The 15461-nt window shown below is 34.9% G+C and overlaps 1 protein-coding gene and 1 pseudogene across 2 annotated transcripts in view; both read right to left on the bottom strand.

The window, feature by feature from the left end:
- The window catches only part of LOC109051845 (fibronectin type-III domain-containing protein 3a-like), a 78747-nt gene extending 73734 nt beyond the window's left edge, over positions 1-5013 (bottom strand). The window contains exon 1 of one of the 2 annotated variants that reach the window (XM_042739010.1): positions 4619-5013. The gene's annotated coding sequence lies outside the window, so the exon portion shown is untranslated. The remainder of the gene's footprint in view (positions 1-4618) is intronic. The other variant, XM_042739012.1, reaches the window with a different exon arrangement.
- A 4086-nt stretch (positions 5014-9099) lies between these two features.
- LOC109051856 lies at positions 9100-11339 on the bottom strand (annotated as a pseudogene).
- Between the last annotated feature and the right edge of the window lie 4122 nt (positions 11340-15461).

A 15461-nucleotide genomic window follows, 5' to 3' on the forward strand; every position in this document is an offset into this window, starting at 1 on the left:
TGATAAGAAGCACTCAGAAAGTGTACCATATTTATCTGCAGATGTGTACATACTCTAACTACTGAAATATTCAAATAAATATGATGACTAAACATGAAAAAGAAAAAAAAAATCAGAGGTTAAGAGAGAAAGCATCAAGCATGACAACATCTGCCTGTCAGTAAAAAAAATAAAAATAAAAATAAAAACGTCTGGGGTGTGACCAGAAAGTCCCTTATGCAGATGCCAAAATGAAATGTAAATTAATCCTACCAGAAAAAAATCAAAAATCAAAAACAAAGTAGTACAGTGGAATTACAGTCAGGAGGGCAAAAGAGTCTTTAGTAGTAATAAAATAACTTTTACTTTACTATTAATTTAATAAAATTAATAGTAATTAAAGCATGAAAGACAAATCTTTTTAGCTCGGTTGGTGTTTTTATTTTTTTTAACAATAAAAATAGAAATTAAATTTCAGTTATAATTATTTCATAAGATGATTTTTAGCCTTTTAAAATAAAATGCTCAGGTAAAACTACAACAAGTTTTTATTTTACTATAAATAAATCTGAGAAACTGTTCTATGAAACAATACAGAACTTTTGAGAACTATACAAGTTTTCAAAATGAAAAAGAATAAAAAAATGAGACACTTTCCCACGAATTTCTAATAAAATTTGGCAATATGTCAGCCTATCAGATGTTCTTGCAAACTAACTTTCTGATTATGAGTCAGCATTTCCTTTTCAGTGGTTAGAACATGAGTATTCAGACTGTCCAAACAGGGTTGGTTTCAGTCGCAGTTTGGCCTGCACAGCTGTTGAGCTGCAGCTGATCAGTTTTTGGTTCCACCTCAAACCACTATGCAAACACTGACCAGGTCAATTCCAAACTTCTGATTAAATGGGAAATAAACGGTTTAGAGTCACTGAGAGTCTCCGTAGGTATTTAAAAATTCCAACACTTTCATAAGCTCGTGTAACTAACTATAGTGTACAGTGGTGTTGTAACTAAAACTCTCATCAATCTAAAATAACTGTATTCCCTAGGATACTGAATTTCTACACAAGTTTACTCCACATTGTGATGGATCACAAATCAGAATCAAAGCACTGATGCATGACATATGCTGTGAATGACAGCTGGAAAAGAAGAATGTGTGCCCTAAAGTGGATGGGAATAATATGAATAACACATGATTTTTAAGTTGCAAATGAGATTCTGTTACAAAGTCAAGCATGTTCCTAATAAATAAAAAGCAACATTTGGAACATTTGGAACTGATACGGAATTAAATAACCATGCTGTTGTACACGAAGAGGCTATAATATTTCAGAGAAAAGTGCAGACTTATTCACAGGAAAGCAGATACAGGGTGTCTGAGATTCAAAACAAGATGAGTAAATGTAGCACAGGATGAAGGTCTAAAACAAGCAATGATGTTTGCACAGTTATTAGCCGTGGTTCTATTAATAAATAACCAAGTGTCCTGCAGCGCAGTGATGGAAAACTCTAGCTGTAAAACAGCCTCAGTTTTAGACAGCTATTTTGAGAAAGAAAACAGAAAAATCTAACCATTATCATTAACTAAAAGATAAAGTAAAAAAATAATTGTCAAATCCATTATGGTCTCTTCACATTAAAATATCATGAACTTAATATTTAAAAGGGTCATGAGAAATTATATTTTCCTTTTCATTTTGATATTTAAGAGGTATTTCTACCATTAATGGAACAGTTCACCCAAAAATGTAAATTTACTTACAATACACTCAACCTGAGGTGATTCCAGATATTTTTTTTAAGGAAAGGAAGTAACATGTGGCAAAGTAGGGTGTCCCATACTCGGAATTTGTGTTCTGTATTTCACCCATCCAAGTGTGCACTGCACGCACACACACACACACGCACACACGCACACACGCACACACACACAGAGCAGTGGGCAGCCATTCTTACTGCTGTGCCCAGGGAGCAGTTGGGGTTTCGGTGCCTTGCTCAAGTGTCTCACCTCAGTCGTGGTAAGAGAGCGCTCTTCATTCACTCCCTCTACTGACAATCCCTGCTGGTCCCCACAACTCAAACCTTTGGGTTACAAGTCTGACTCTCTAACCATTAAGTCACGACTGCCCCCATATAGATGACTTTGTCTCTTTATCTGAACATATTTGGAGAAATAAAGCATTAGATCACTTGCTCACCAGTGGATCCTCTGCAGTGAATGGGTGCCGTCAGAATAAGAGTCCAAACAGCTGATAAAAACATCACAATAATCCACACCACTCCAGTAGCCCTGATGCAATAGACGTGTTTTCGGTGATACCGTTTTTAAGCCGCAACACTGGTTATGTCATTTGCCCACCATGGTACCGTCGTTTTAAATTTGTTTAGTAATAAAAATAATTTAGTTCAGTTAGAGAACAGACACTACAATTAAAAACTGAAAGCGGCTGCTCAATGCAGCGTGCCGAATGACAGATTTCATTTATCACACAAGGAGAGTGAGTCGAGCTGACTGACCAGAAGAGTGAGGTGAGACAGACAAGACAATAGTGGATGATTTCGTTTTGAAACTAAATGCAAAATCGCCTATTTGGCAATATTTTGGATTTTGAACAGACTGTTGAGTTTTGCCATTTATCTAAGGTGATACTGGAAGTTTTTTTAAATACTCCTTTTTTATGTAATTGGTTCCACAGTGTTTGCTGATTTTTACTTTATTTAAACTTTGTGTAATTTAATTATGCTATTTTAATTAACATCAAGGTTTACTGTGTGCTGTGTCTTCAAAGCTTTCCTTTTTTTTTTTGCTAATAAACATTCTATGTTTCTTTTTTATTTGATTCCACAGTGTTTACTTATTTTCAGTTTTGTATACCTATTTAAGCTTTGTGTAAGTTATTTGTTATTTTATTTTTGTTTTATATTATGGATTGGTTTTTTTTTGTTGTTTTTGTTAATAAAAGTTATGATTATATGTAGTTTGACGTTGTTTTTTGTTGTTGCTTCAATTGCATTCAAGCAATTGACAGCGAATTGAAGTGAAAGTAAAATGCGCACGGTGTTTTAAGCTATTTAAAAGTGAAGGAATGGTTATACTGGTATTATCGGTTTTGTCACATGTCAATTAACCGATGGGAAAATTTCCTCACCATCACAATCCTACACTCCAGTCCATCAATTAACATCTTTAACTGATGGACTGGAATTGAAAAGCTGCGTCTTTGTAAGACAAATCCATCATTAAGGCATTTTAATTTTAACCTGTTGCTTCCGAGTCCACAATCCATAATAGTGCTGTCAAAAGTACCGACTTCAGTACTGATCCAGGGTTTCCCATACATTGATTTATTTGTGGAGGCCCGCCACAATATCAACACTGACCACCACAAATAGATTTTCCAAAAGGCTTGACTTCATTGGATAAACATGAGCTCTGCACGTTTCAAAATCAAATGCGGCACGGGTGTTTTTATATAAATGTATCTTTTTGGAAGGGAACCGATTGTCTTCAGAAAAGTTTTGATGTCATTTTTATTAATCTTTCCTATAATGCTTGATAAAGCAGTGTTTATGAGTGCAGTGCTGCTTTGATTACAGCTGTTACCAGGGAAACAGCTATTTCTGCCATTCCAAAAGCATCTCCTGCTGGCAGAGAATGAATTTGCAATTTAAATAAGCCCGTCTGCTGACTGTTTTATATTTACTTTATATACATATATATTTCCCAGTCTAATGTCAAATATAATGCTATGCAGTTCCAGCGGAACTTGGAGCAGTGTTGTTGTTGTTTTTTTCAAGTGAGAGGTGGAAAAAAGTTCCAAGTGGAGTTGTCTTGAACCATAGCTTATTTAATAAAACATCTATCAGAAAAACAAAAACAAAAAAATATTACTTCACTAACATTTTGTTAAAAGAGTAGTTGCTTTAAAAGTGTTGATAAGCTTTCTGATCATATCACAAGATATCTTTAAAACAAGCTGTGGCATGTAAGCTGATTGATTTGGAGTGTGTGTGCATGTGTCTGTATACAGACAGACAGATCACAGAATACACCAAAGAAGCATTCCAACATTCAATTTGCACCTTTCTTTCATTACAGAAGTCTTTGAACTTTTTAACATTTTATACATGTCAGGTGCTAAGTGAACGTTTATGTTTTTGCCATCACAGGCGCCCTCCAATGTTCGAATCGAACACTTGTGTACGTCAAGCTTCTGAACGTTCGAATTGAACATTAACAGACATAATACATGTATCTAAACGCTGTAATCATTTTTTAAGAACTCTACTATGAAGACCAAAGCTGCTACACGCGCCTGTGATGCCCCAAAAATGCAGCCTAGCTAGAAAGCTCAGTAGATTTTGAGACACAGCCAGAGTGAGTATAGTGACTGCAGCAGTATTTAATCTGCAGCTCTGTGATCAGATGACGTTGACGTGTGCACTTCAGGCCCTACTCTTATTTCTTTTAAACCATATACTGATTATGCCTATCATTGCACACAAAGTGACTAAAAAGAGCAGCTAACCAATCACATCTACATGCAGAGAGAAAATAAACGCACATTCACCTACGTATGCAGAGCAAATGCATATTTAGTAAATCGAAATAATTTGCAAACGTGTATCCACTCACCAACAGCTCGTTCCGCTTTTAAGATCTTATTTTCTCGTTCACTTCTCTTCTTCAGGTTGATGTGTATCTGTGTGGAGGCTTTAAAAGCACTAGGCCAGTGTGTGTGTGTGTGTGATCTGGATCTCTATAAGCTACGTGGCTCTTTCACACTTGAATATTAACGTTACACCAGTTTACAGTCTCAACCTTTATCCACTCGCTTTTTTTCTACGTCTGAAAACGTCCGGGGGCCGAGACTGGTAGCGATCGTCCAAAGCAAACAACTTTTCCCCGCGAGTGTTGTTAGTTTTGACGGCCACCTCCATCCATAGCGAGCGCAGGCTCTTCAAGCGTCTGGATAATCGCCATCATTTTCCGCTCAAGAATGTACACACACGTCACTGCGCATGCGTATCGCAGCCGCGTCAACTTTCATTCCTCTCTACTTTTCTGTCTGTAGTTATGCAGCATTTGTTTTGCATACGTGTTATTGACAGGGACAATAGTGCAGTCGAAGCAAAAAGTATACGAAAGTCTGCAGTGTTTAAAATCGATATCTGTTTATATTAACTATAATATCCTGTTACAGGCCTAACTATAAAGAATATTTTACATGGCATTAGAAAATGACTCGAAATTTAATTTTCAAACGTCCGACTACCTGGAAATGTCTGAAGTGTGGGAGGTTTCGGTGTTCCTCATTGGTACCGACAGATGGCGCCACAAGTCGTGTAGTCCCCATAGACTGTTTAAAAACAGGGTAGTCACTCCAACAGGGGGCTCCTAAGGTTATGGTTTGTAAACATAACGCTCCTTGATCTAGACAGGCCTCTTTTTAAATAATGTAAGTCAGTGGAGGAGATCCCGTAATATGCTTGTAGGGAGAGAAAAAAAACAGCTTGTGTGGATACTCGTCCCATAATAAAATGACTGCCAAGTCACTTATTTCTGCTTGCAATCAGAAATGAACTGTGGTTGTGAGGTAAATTTGGAGTTTGCTTTCAAGAATAACAGCTGCATAAGAGAAGTTTATAAGAGAAGGCTTTTGACACCTAAAAGTTTCATTTTATGGTATCATCTATTCATTGGATACGCAGACAGTAACTGGCTGTCACTTTTTTTTAGGAGAGAGAAATTATACTGTACAAACAATGAAGAAGATTTCACATGTAACAAACAAAAGCAAACACGCGCATGCACACAAAGGCAAAGCAAATGAGCAAAATAAACAAATGCATGATTAAAGTAAATGAAAGTAAAATAAATAGAATTATAAATGTGATTTTAAAATCATTTAATCATTTGAAAAAAAAAACAATGAAGACAGAACGGTCAAATCGGAAATTTTTTTTTTTTTTTTTTTTTTTTTTTTGTCATTACAGTTTTGCTCTAATTTGGATAATTTTTTAAACAGTCTAGTTTTTTTTGTTTGTTTGTTTTTTTTTTTTTGCGTTACAGTGCCCTCTAATGTTCGAATTATACCACACATACCTTGAACATTCGAAATTAGACGAGAGGACAAACACACAAAAATGACATAGCAAAATAAACAAATAAATAAATAAAATAAATAAAAGTAAAAACTATAAAATTATAACTATCATAAAACAACAACAACAACTATAAAGTAATAAACAAATAGATCAAACAAAATGAAAACATTGACAAGAATGGGAACGCAAACTAAACCTCATCAATAGAATCGTCAAAAAAACCCTCATTGTTTATACTGATTCGGAACATCTTTTAATATCATTAATTATTGAATTGCATTACAATTTGCTGCAATTGTCACTGTTGCACATTCGTTTCCTGAGAAGAATAGTGAGTGAAATGACAATGTGATGTTTTTTTTAATTATTATTATTATTATTATAAAAAAAAAATTCAAATATAGTAGCTACTGTACATTTATAGTTTTACCGGCAGAGGGCGGAATGTCGTCATGGAAACTCGTCACTAACTAACGCAATGCCCACACTTGTGGTCTTAAATGTACAAATGTACAAAAATAAAGCTCTATATAAACTTTACTTACATTTTTACAACACTTGTTGTACACTGAAAAAAATGTTTCATTCATCCAATTAAAAAATTTAGGGTAATGATTCACATCTATATTTTTAAACTTGAGCCGATGAAAAATAAGTTATTTTTAGGGCAAGTTATTTATTTTTCATTGGCTCAAGTTAAGAAATATAGATTTGAATCATTACCCAAATTTTTTTTAATTGGATAAATGAAACATTTTTTTTTTCAGTGTACGTGCATAATCAAAAGTTCTTCACATACTTGCAGTCTTCATGCCCAATTGAACACTTTGGCCAAACACAGGAAATAGGTTGTGTAAGTAGACAAGTGGAGAACTGCAAGACTGCAAGTGTGGGTATTGAGACAGGCCCTGAATATTTCACTGGTGGTCTCCAGAGTGTTTGACATGCCTCATTTCACTGTCCACTGCATTGTCCTCCAAGTCGCTGAGGAGGTGCTGGCCATTCACCAAGAGATTCACCTCCCGAAGACCCCAGAACACATGGAGGCAGCGCTGGGCTCAAAACTGATGTTGTTTTTTCCGATCTTTAAACCTAAGCTATGTTGTAAATAGTTGTAAAAAGTACTTTCAGTAATGTATAGAACAATTTGTTTTAATGTGTAAAAAAAAATGGAGTTAATTTGTTATTTACTTTTTTTGTCTCCTTAAAAATTTGTTTGGTGCAGCATTCTATATGCATATAGGTATTTATATATTATAGAGTTGTTTGGGGTGGGGATAAATTAAACGCGATCTGTGATGACGTCATAATCATGTTGCATTGTGGTCTATAGAACGGCCTGAAGTGTACATATGAAGCAGACTTGCTCCCTCGGTCAAAATCGAGGGAGCGAGGGTCTGTCTATATAAACTTCCCTCATCCACTTCACGAAGTGGAACGCACTTCAAAATGGCAGCAGGGATTCCCCCTAGGGGAAGTGCTTAGGGAAGCTTGCGAGGGCATATCTAAAATTGGAGTAGAACGCAGCCCATATGTGCACTTCATTTTCCTGGGAAAATGCACTTCAAATGCGCACTTCGGAGTCCACGCACTTCAGTTTGGGACACAGCTAGAGTAAACAGTCCCCTCATCCCTATGGCCTAATCCCTTCAAAGGGTTTACCCTTCGGAGTGAGAGCTTCGAAGGGGTTGAAGGGTGTAGGGGACCAAACAACTGTTTCTTGAAGTACCCTTCTGCATCATCATCAACACGGAGGCGCCGTCATCATGCAAAGCATCTGCACAAAGGATCATGGGAGAGATTGAAGTGTCCATCAGTTGTACCTTTCGAAATCCTTCATTCCAAAGGGCCCTTTGAAGAAGACAGTTTTGTTCACTTTGGTTTGGAGCGATCCTTCAATATGGCGGCCATGATTGTTTTCACTCCGAAGTGCCCTTCGGAGGGTGATATATCCCATTTGAAACCCCGGGTCCCAATGCCAGCTCAGTAAGGAGTTTTAATTCTGTTGGGGGCACTGTTGGCCTACTTCTAATAAAATGAAAGCAAAATACACAAATAATATTTAGACTGTGTTTCTGATTAAATAAAGCAGTATTTGATCAGAACAGAAGGTCGGAAAAGAAGCTATAGCTTACATGAAAAAAAAAATCACAAATATGACACTTAAATTAAATAATTTTATATATATTCATTTATTCATTAATGTGCAATATGTTATATTTTTAAAACAAATTATGAGCTCTAAAATATTTTCAGAATTTTTACAACTCTTTTGCTTTAGACCATTTCCAAAAGTTAAATCATAAAAAAAATGTTAAGTTGTACTAATGTATAGTTTATTTATAGGTATTTTCAAATCTTTAATGTAGCCTACTGTAATTATAAAATAACTTTATTAATGTTTAATTCTAACAAATAAGTTCTTGTTAAAAACTAACCAAAATTAAAAATAATTATATATCGGTATCGCCAGTGACTGACAATTATATATCGTGCATCCCGAATGTGTGTGTGTGTGTGTGTGTGTGTGTGTGTGTGTGTGTGTGTGTGTGTGTGTATTAATGCATTCTTAAAAAAAATAATAATTGTATTCTTTTAACCTTGTGTGCCCCAAACTTTTGAAGGGTAGTGTCACGCTTTCCATAAAAATTCCACAAAAAGTACAACTTTTTCATCTTTCATAATAATACTTCAGTAATTCATAACAAATATTTCAGCAAAGCAGAACATATTAGAATGATCATCATTTGAAAGTAAATACTGAAGTAATGTGATGAAAATTCAGCTTAGCCATCACAGGAATAAATTACATTTCAAAATATATTAAATAAAAAAAACAATTCTTTAAAATTAAAATTTCTATTTTTACTGTATTTTTGATCCAATAAATGTAGCCTTGGTAAGAATAAGAGATTTCTTTAAAACATTTTTAAAAATCTGAATTATTCAAGCACCAGATATGACTCTGTATTTTAACAGCAATGCCTTTCATTCTCCTAAATAGGCTAAATCTGCGCACTGCAGAAAGATTTTTGATGTATAGACAGTTCCTCCAATACTTTAAAATACAATTGTCTTATTTTATTGTATTTTAACATTACAGAGAATAACTCCAACCATCGTAAATGTATAAATATCCACAATTTAACAATGAATAATGAGAAATAATTGAAAAAAAAAAAATCCATAGATAGATAGTCAGGTCAGTTTTGGCAATACTGTATTATTTACAATTATGGTAAATTGGAGATAGATAGATAGATAGATAGATAGATAGATAGATAGATAGATAGATAGATAGATAGATAGATAGATAGATAGATAGATAGATAGACAGACAGACAGATAGACAGACAGACAGACAGACAGACAGATTACTTGTGTATAATACTCTGTTAAAAAAAAATTCAATCATTTACAACATTACATCATGAACAATAACTTCAAACCTGGTGAGTTCAGTTGTATAATCTCAAAACAAGTTTAAAATATATCATCAGCACTAATGTACTTCAAAAGAATCCTTTTGAACTGCACACATGTAAGCACTTACTGTCATGTAGGTCCTTACAAAAAATGCATAATAAACATATGTTTCCAATTGAGACAGATAATTATTATCTGATAAGAAGGCATGCACATAAACTAAACTGGAAACATGTGTACCAAATAAATTCCTCTATGCACAACATAAAAACTCAAGTAACTTTGACTCCACAGATGGACCAGTGGACCAACATCATCGCATACCATCATGTTGTTTTAGTAAAACTGAAATGCGTGCGCAACAGATTTAATATAATGATCTGTTTTGTTCTCTTGAACTCATGGGATGGAAACATTGCTTTCCTGCTGAAGGTTAATCGAGTTCTTCCTGCATGGGACAACAGATCCACCAGATATAAAATATGGTCTTCTCCAGGAATTTCCCCCTCAAGTCCCAACACGTCCCAAACACTCTAAACTAGTCTAAAACGTCTATCTAAATCATTGTTGTTTATCTTCTCCAACACTTTCACATTCTGATCAATTATACAACTCTGTCTTCTTGGTGTATGTTGTCGCCAAAAGCTAATGAAGTTTTCCCCAACGAAAAAGAAAAGCAGTGGATCCAGGCAACTGTTTCCCGAGGCCAGGCAGTGTGTGATGACCGCTGCCTTTCTCACACTTTCAATATAATGGCAGGACTCGACATAACCATTGTTATGAATGTCCATCTCAGCCTCCAAAAACAGAGTTCGGACGACATGATATGGCATAAAGCACGCGAGAAAAATCAGCAGAACAATAATGACGAGAGAGCAGGACTTCTTGTGATTGAACTGAGATCTTTGATTCTGCCTGGTCTTCCTTAGCTTTAGCAAATAGAAGGCTGCAAAAATGTAACACACTGAGATGACCACGAAAGGCATAACGAAGCCTAAAAACAAAACCCCTCGATTCAGCATGATAATGGTCCCCACCTGGGACGGCCTCAGATCCAGGCATTTGGTCTGATTAGACTCCACATAAGTTCCTGCTTTCAGAAGCGGGATGGACGCGACAGACACGATCAGCCAGATGATTATGCATAACACCCAGGCTCTCCTAGAGTTTTGCAAGCGCACATATGTGAAGGGCTTCACAATGGCCACAAAGCGAACCATGCTCAGAACCGCCAGGAAGTAGATGCTGCCATACATGTTGATATAGAAGACGTAGGACATGATCCGGCAGGTGATGTCTCCGAAGGCCCAGTAGTCCATGAGATAGTAGGCGGCTCGAAAAGGCAGCGAGCACACCATCATCAGATCAGATAGAAGGAGATTGAGCATGAGGATGTTGACTGGAGAAAATGAGGATTTTCTTCTGAACGATGAGGAAGTGAAGAAGAACAGAGATATGAGGTTGCCAACAAGCCCAAGGGAAAAGATTAAGAGATAGGCAATTGGGTAGACGGTGCGCTTGAAATCACTGATGGAGCAGTTTGTGAAATTCGATGAATAATGATCCATTGTTGGGATGGGGAATTCTGTGAACAAAATCAAAATTAAAATTAATAAGAAATCTGAACCATTTTCAAAATAGACAGCTAAATATATATGTGTTTCAGGCACTTTTATGTCCCAAGGGTTGATTTAGTTTAAAACGGATTAAAAAATATATATCTATATTTTATATTAAATGAATAGTTTGCTAAAAATATAACATTTTACTCACCCACAGGCCATCCAAGATGTGGATGAGTTTGTTCCTTCATCGGAACAGATTTGGAGAAATTAAGCATTACGTCACTTGCTCACCAACTGATCCTATGCAGTGAATGGGTGCCGTCAGAATGATATTCCAAACAGCTGATAAAAACAATAATCCATAAGTATTGTATATTGTGTAAGTAATCCACAAAACTGTTATTTTTTAAAAAAAAAATTATAGGTTGAAAGTCCCGATTGCAATCATTTCATTTGGTCTGAGGGCTACGATAGGCTGTCCTACCTGCCTGTCAATGTATGTATTTGCATACCTCTGCGCACCCCATTAGCGCAGCTTGATATGTCATAAGTGCGTTCCATTATGCTATTGCAAACTGAGAATAGGTGTTATTATTGTAATATTAAGTGCTTTGTACTGTTCTACTTTGTACTATTGCTAGCCTTTTCAAATCTCCTACCCTACCTTTAACATCTTGTAAAGTGAAAAGCTGCATGTTTATCAAATCTCTCATTAAGATGATTTTAACTTGAAACTGTTGCTATTGGCCAAAATAACAAGTGAATAATCCATGATATTTCTTCATCCAGTCAAAAATTCCTTCCCTGTTGACCTCTCATATCGAAATCCACCAACTTATTTGTTTAGAACTGTTTTGGATTGTTTTTGCTTGTAAACGGTTCTTGATCTCTGCATATTTCTCTCCCCTAATTCAGATGAGATGATTTTTTTACTGGAGAAAGCAGTTTTATTGAAAGTTAATTCAATTAAGTTAAAATGCCTTAATGATTTGTTTTGTACAATCACATAGCTTTTTTTGCTTAACAAGACATTAATTGATGGACTGGAGTTGTGTCGATCACTTGTGTATTATTGTGATCACTTGTGGACCAGGTGTTTGGACTTTCATTCTGAAGGCACCCATTCACTTCTGAGGACCAACTGGTGAGTAAGTGAAGTAATGATACATTTCCTCAAACCTGTTCTGATGAAGTAACAAAAACATCTATCAAATCTTTAAAAAATATAAATTTTGTGGTGAACTACTCCTTCACATTAAAACTGCCTTGCAAACTTTTTAGTTTCATTTAACTTTGAAGGCAGCTTTTTTGCATGTTTTTAATGCTTTTCTCTTGTACAAATGTTATTGTATTACCCTTGTTTCAAGCCTCCACTCTAAGAAAAGGTTTTAGGTTTTTTTAATTTTTCTTCAGATTTGTTTTCTTCCAGTGTGACACTGTGAAAAATCCAGGATACATTATGAATTGTCCAAACAGTGAACAGTGAAATAAACATGCAAATAAATAAACATTTCAATATTTACTATGTGTGAAGATGATTTACATTAGTTTCTCAAAAACTTACCCTCGGGTGTGGCATTATTTCAATTACAAGCAATAATTTAGTCCTTAATAAAGGTTTAACTTGGTACTTGGTTAAGTACACAACACTGTCAGTGAAGAGCTTGTTGTGATGTGTGAAGAAAATGTGAAAAAAACAAAAAAAATCAAGTTAAGTGTCACTTCAGGACAAAATATTTTGTATGTGCATAATTTCCAATTAAACTGTAATTTTGTCAAATTATAAAGAAAGGTGTATGAAAAATGTGTTTATTTAGGATACATAAATTGCTAGTAATGGAATCAACCTAAGAAAGCAAAAGGATCCTTCATTTTATTCCAAAATGTTAAAAAATGCAATTTTCATCACAGAATACAATTGAATGCATCATTTACAAATCACTTGTGTAGGACATATGTTGTTATGTTGGACATACATACATGGGCTATTTTATTATTCATATTTCAATAAAAACTTCTGTAAAACAGTCAAAACTGTCCTCTATTTTTAGTCGGATGTTCATTTTATAATGCAATGATTTTATAATACAAACTGGAATTGTACCCTATTTAGGACAGCTAAAAAGCAAAACTGCACATCTGACATCTGTAGTAAAATGTAGCTACTTGGGTAAAATGACTATAAACGTAAAATTTCTCAAGAGCAATTTTTGAATGGGACACAAATAATCCAGCTAAAATTGTACTTGTAAGGATATTTATACACAGAGAAAAGCCTTACTATTAGTGTAGCAGGGAGACCGTGCCAAATTTGACAACTTCAAGCTGTTGTGGTCATGCCGCGACAACCCTTGTGTCCATTGTAGACATTCTTATCTGTCACAGTGTTGCCAAGTCTGCGGTTTTCCCGTGGAATTGGGATACTTATGAAGGTAAAATGTATGAAGGTAAAATGACGTCAAAAAGATTTGCATACGCAGGGTAATATTTGTGGAAGTGTACATAAAACTGTTAGTATAATTCATGTATTTTAAAACTGCAGCTTCATGCTAAAGCAAAATAAATATGATCTGCATGCTTATGACTTCCATTTTTCCGCGCGTACACTTTTGGCACGTTTTTGTTTTTTTTTTCGCCAAAAGACGGTCAAAAGCACTGCAAGCCTGTGAACGGTGATTTGCAAGTGAAAACAACAGTTTAAAGAACTGCAAAATGGATTGACTGCATAGAACCAATCTGTATGTGTAAAAAAACAAACTGTTGCAAATGTCTAAATGACCTGTTTTGCATGTGGGGTAAAAAGTTCCCGAAATAATCCGATATGTACAGCTCCGTATTTCTTTTCTCTGCGCTAACAATTTTGGCATGATTCTCTCACTAACTGAGTTTTGCATGCGTGAGGGGGAGGGTGGGTCCACCTTCTTCTTGTAGCCAATCAAATGAGCCTCTCGCTGACTCTTCATTTACTCTTATCTGATTGGTTCAATAAACACATCATACGCCAAGACCAAGACATTCATCTTCATTTAGTTCAGGATCATTCTTGCTGCCAGAATGGTACTTTTAACGCACACATACAGTAAAATAAATAAATAAATAAAAAATAACAACTTAATTAAAACATGCTCCTTTCATAAGCTGTGTTCATACTGAATTGTGAGCTAGTGTTAAATTTTTTTGATTTGGCTTTACATTGAACTTTCATAATGTGCTTATACCACTGAGCTGATGTTAAACTTTATAATCAAAATTATGTTATGTGACAATGCTCAACACTATGATATCAGAGTGCTATACTTTGTAAAACCTTTTTACCATGCCAATAAAGCTACTTAAATATGAATTTGTAAATTTTTTAGACAATGTTTCTGTTTATGGTATTTAAGACTGATTACTTTCATGTGACTGATCAAGCTATTATATGAAGCAAAAATGAGTAATAAAATGCTTTCTTTGTGTCCAGATTTGACTAATGCAAAAACTTTGAAAAATATGTCTTTAATAATGTCTAAATATATATCCAAATTCAAGTAACTAATTATGTGGGAATCCCAAGTTTCCAGCCATTATAGGGAACACACAGCCATGTTAATATGTTTATATAGAGAGAGAGCTAAACAGCCATATAGTGGTAACACGATAATATTATAGATGATAAATGGTGAATAAGTTAAAAATAAATATTTAAATAAATATTTTAGTAATATTTTGTAAAATCCCCTTTAATTACAACATGTTAAATAAAAAAATATTACTATTGGTTCTGTTGTTACAATTATTTTTGAACCAAATTTGTGTTTAAAAAATGGATCAGTAGATAAAGAGGTAAAATTATACATGTATTAGGCTAGTGCAGATACTAGACTTTCAAGTATAATCAAAATTACAATATTACAATAAACTAATATTTCATATAGCCTGTTGAGGAAGAGAAGGAAACTACACACCTCCAAATTCAGTAAGAACACATTGCCTAATGGTACACAACTTATCCACCTTTTTCCTGACGTAAAAATGGGCACCACCATTTGTAAATTCTTTGGGTCTAGCTTCCGGTCTCATTTGCGTCCAGCTATTTTTAGAGGTACAAAACAGTTCATTTTACTGCTTGATATTGACAATTGATGTATCCTATCATATTATTTTAATCTGTTATCTTTAATTAAGAACACACTGGTTTGCACTGCAAACAGTTTTACCGTTTACTGCACATTGTTATTCTCCTCGTTATTTACCTATAGCGGCTAATGAAACGATGAAGTCTCACCCATAGGCTTACTTCCACGTTGAGGAAAAAGGTGGATAAAATATCATGTTTTATTTTTATTTTTAGAAAGACGGAGCTGTACATATCGGATTATTTCGGGAACTTTTTGCCCC

The sequence above is a fragment of the Cyprinus carpio genome, chromosome B15, assembly GCF_018340385.1.
Source record: "Cyprinus carpio isolate SPL01 chromosome B15, ASM1834038v1, whole genome shotgun sequence".
Taxonomy (NCBI): domain Eukaryota; kingdom Metazoa; phylum Chordata; class Actinopteri; order Cypriniformes; family Cyprinidae; genus Cyprinus; species Cyprinus carpio.